Genomic DNA, 4,825 nt, shown 5'->3' with positions numbered 1-4,825 from the left:
AATCCTTCTCCTATCTTTAGACGAGGAGCCTTGGGTACTAATTCTTTTGCCTTTGAAGCCTGATTAGTTGACAACATCAACTATTCTAAAAAATCATCACAGACACTCCTCTCTAAATAGTTAACCTTACCAGAAAATTCTCTTTTAGGAGCCATTTTGAAAATGCAAGAAATGAATGCCACTCTTAAACAATTTTGCGACGAATCAACTATCTTATTTAGAACACTACAAAAGAATTGCTACACAAAAATATGAGAGAACCTGTTCTTTGCTTGAAGGAATTTTCTCTGCAACTGAACTGACTTGCTCTGTATCTGAGGAGAATAACTCTGCGTCTGCTCTTCTGCAAAATCCTTCAAAAGATATCTTTACCCGGTTGTTAGGAAATCAAATATTTGTACTTAGGGCCTTAACTATAGCATTGATTCCGCATGCTTCAATCGTCCCTTCAAAATTGAATTCATACAAGAATTCATATTTTTTGCTCCAACGGGTCACAACATTCCTGCAAGTGTTTCATTTTGCTCTTTCGCAACTTCACGAAGCATAACCATCGGGCATCTTGGTCCTGCGAAATAACGCCAACCGTTCGATCAAAAGAAACTTGAACGAGAGTTAGGTTAACTGACAGCTTTAGCTTTACTCTGGGTCCCACTTTTCTATTGGCTACATGATACCACATGGTGTCCAACCATTGGCCTTGAAATTCCCTTCACATTCCACTTGATATTGGCCACGTGTCTTTCTTTCATACCGTCGGTTCCACCTTGGCAGGCCCACACTTTCTTCTTAGACCACGTGTCATCATGACACATGGACGGCTCGCGTTCATTCTCGCTATTTCGTAGGGTATAAAGGACGAGCATCTTACCCTTGCAAAATAGTGCAGGCCGTCAGATCATCTCTTAAGCTGATCGGCTTTTAATCCTCTGAACAGGCTCTCAGGAGGGGTGGGCCCGCTGACTCATCGTGAACACCTGGCGTCCAGTCACTTTCGGAGCTGACTTGTCACCTTCTTATTTGCCAAAAGGAAACCACGGGGCCCCACCTTTTTCATAATAGCTATATCCTCCAGGTCATCATCATGACACGTGGACGGCTCACGTTCATTCTCGCTATTTCGTGGGGTATAAAGGACGAGCATCTTACCCTTGCGAAATAGTGTGGGCCGTCGGATCATCTCTTAATCTGATCGGCTTTTAATCCTCTGAACAGGCTCTCAGGAGGGGTGGGCCCGCTGACTCATCATGAACACCTGGCACCTAGTCACTTTTGGAGCTGACTTGTCACCTTCTTATTTGCCAAAAGGAAACCACGAGGCCCCACCTTTTTCATAACAGCGATACCCGCCAAGTCATCTCCACCTGCGACCTGACTCACCTCTGGGGTCCACCTTTTAACCTTTAATTCTGACCCGCTGACTGTTGTGACTAGTGCCACATGCCGCCAACTTACTCGCTGTCAACCACCAGCTAGACCGTCTATGTGGCATGCCATGTGTTTTTCGCAACTTCGTTGGTTTTAAACTACGCGCAACTTCACCTAGCGAAATAACACGAACCATGGATCCATCCGCGAGATGCGCACTAGTTACTGGGCCCAACAACTTTAGAAGAAAACATATAAGGCATAAAATTTTCAATTAATTAACATAACCACCTAGGCAAACAACAAGGGGGGACACTTCCTACAACCCCAAGACCCATTACTTAAGTGAATAAAGTAACGAAAGATTAGAAACCAAAGGTTTTAGAATGAAACACAAGAGGATTTAAAATCAAAAAAACCTTAAACCCTTGAGGTCTAGAACAAAGCCGAAGTATTTGGAACTACACCCTATTCAAAATTCAACAAACCGCAACCAATCATGGGAAAAGAAAAACCCAATTTAAATCAGTGATAACAGTAATATCATGCATTCTTTCCAGTTACATCTTGTCACCATGAACTCTGCTCAGAATGATCCTAATGTCATCATTTGTGAAATCCTCTAGGAAATAAACAGCATTGTGGAGCTTCTTCTTCTCCAAAATACTATACTCTGGTTTGATCTTTTTATCTTGTCCACAAAATAAACCTAGTTATGAGTGAATTGCTAGAGACCCTAGGTCTTCGATTTTACAATCTATGTAATCTGAGATTCCCCCTTCTACTATCACACCAGCTGGAACTTGTGATAGGGCATTATATCTAGACTTGTATTGAATAAAGCTTGCTGAATTTATTGATGTATTAGAGCTAGTATGGGATGCAGAAGCCATGATAGAAACTGAAAACTCAAAAAATACCTTTCAAAAATCATGAATTTAGGGCTTTCAGATTCTTCTCCACCTCACACTCCATCGGTTGCAGAATCACCGCTTTGCATTCTTCACTTGACCGTTTGTAATTTGAATTTGAATCTCCTTCAAGGTTTCTAAAATTTCTCTGAATCATAGCACAAATCACTTTCTTGTCGCTCTGCACTTGAAAACCTTCTTCACTTCAAAAATGATAGTGAGAAATGATTTGAAAATTCTTTTTAAACATATTCCTCACCTACCACAATTAATGCTCTACCATTAGGGCATAAACCCTAATTTGCCTTTTACCATTTCCTTTTCTTCCGCCAAATGACAAGTAACACATACCAGTTAAGGTCTTTTACCGGTGTAAACCGGGGGTTCGAAACATTTTGCCGTTTGCTCCCCCTAAGCTTTTCTAATGCTTAGTTTGTCGATTCTGATATTTCCACACTAGGTGCAGAAACTGGTTCTTCTTGTAATACCACTAGTTTCTTCTTCTAGGTTTTGTTCATATCCACTTGAACATTGTCAACATCAATCTTTCCTTCCAGAGTGACTGGTATATCATCAGATATGTTCTTTCTTGATCCACAGAATCTGGCAATGTGACCCGGTTTGTTGTAGTGATAGAAGACCAATCCAGGTTCTCTCCAAGGTCCATTATTCATGTTGTCGTTCTTCCTCCTACATGTTGTAGTAGTGTGACCATGACCATGACAGACCATACAGTTTTCTCTCCATCTGGTTGCCGCTTGATAGCCACCTCTTCTTGACTGATGATTGAAGACATTAAACTAGTTGTGATTCCGGTTCACAAAAGGTTCAAGGACCAACTCCTTGGGTCCTTTGAGGATATCTACCAGTGTTGTTCATAACTGACCTGCATTTTGATGCTCTATGCCCAAACTTGTTGTATGCATAATAGTTACCATTGAATTTATAATATCTAGGTTTATCATTTAGGAAATAAGGAAAATTATTGTAAGCCTTGCTTCTACACACATTGGCAGTATGTCCTTCTTTAAGATAGTTAAAGCAAATAGGTTTAAACTTTTGCTTACCTTTATCCTTTGATGTTCCAGCACTTGTACTGATGGTCTCACCTTCCTCATGACTGGAATAACCAAGTACATCATTATTCTTGACAGGTTTGGCAAATTCAAGCTTTTGCTCTAGCTTGACAATACTCTTGTTGAACTTAGCAAGTATTTTCTTTGACTCGGAGAGTTCTTTGTGTTGTCTTCAAAATCTGATTCTCTTTGACATCCTTAATATAATATGATTGAACTCTGTGCAGAAGAGATACCAAAGGTAAGGAAATTCTTAGGACAACATATGACAAGGTTTGATTTAACCTTCTACACTTCGGACTTATTTAGAGTCTGGGTGGGTATACCTTTGTGAATTAACTTCACACTTTCAAAATAAACCCACAGCAAACCAGTCCAGAAAACTAGTGGATTTAATCACCATGAAACCAACTGAAACAAACGAATGCAAATTATACTCATATTCAGTATTGTGACCAACAAAACATGTAATAAACAACTTCAATCAATACCAGTGCCTTATCCAAGGTCACAGAGTCATCTAAATTTAGATAATACCCCCCAAACAAAATATCTTTACACATCCCATTGGCTCGGCTTCTGTTAATCTTTATACATGCCTAACACTTACAAGAATTTATGCATATCAAATTAAACTATGATCATCAAGATTCAAAGTTCCCTCCAAAGAATTTACTGGTAGGAGTGATCCCCGCATCTTTAATTTCCCTCCTAAAGAGAAAAGCCAGCGAACACATCTACTAAAAATTGCCTTGCAACCCCATTCAAACAAAATAACCTTGGATTATTCAGAATGAAAACAGTAAACAAATTGTAAACACATTTGAAGACGACACAAAGTTTACTCAAAAGCCAATGGTCTATATATTGATATATTTTTCAAGAAAGTACTACAAAAACTTTGGAATTTCCTCCATTACACTTAGAAAAGCTCAAATATGAATTTCTTCAACGTTTTCTTACAATTATTTGCGATCCCTCTCTCTCTAGTCCTGGTATCCATTTATAACAATATGGATGCACAAAGCTTCGGACTTTCCGAGGAGAATTTGTTACAATCATTTCTTTCCAAAAAAGAAGTTACAAAGCCTTTTACAAAAACAGTTACAAGTTCTTTTCGGCCTCTGTAGCTTCTTCAACAGGCTGTTCGGTTGCAACCTCTTCTACCTTTTCAGGGGCACTTTCTAACTATTCCGGATCATGGGTGGAATATTTTGTTGTCCACTCATCATACACATCATCGGTTGGCCATAAGAAATTAATCACTTTAGCCTTGGCCTTGATCAACCTTTTCTAGGAGTTTCTCATCTTGTTGACTTCTGAATTGAGAAAACCATAATGTGACTTAATTTTCTCTATCTCTTGTATTGTCACAACAAAAAAGGAAGCATCATCTAGATCAATAATTCCTTTAATTCTTGCTGACAGTTTGGCTTCTACCTCCTTAAGCCATATTTGTTTGTCCTTCAG

The sequence above is a fragment of the Cryptomeria japonica genome, chromosome 7 (genome assembly GCF_030272615.1).
Source record: "Cryptomeria japonica chromosome 7, Sugi_1.0, whole genome shotgun sequence".
Lineage (NCBI taxonomy): Eukaryota > Viridiplantae > Streptophyta > Pinopsida > Cupressales > Cupressaceae > Cryptomeria > Cryptomeria japonica.
This window is presented reverse-complemented; position numbering follows the sequence as displayed.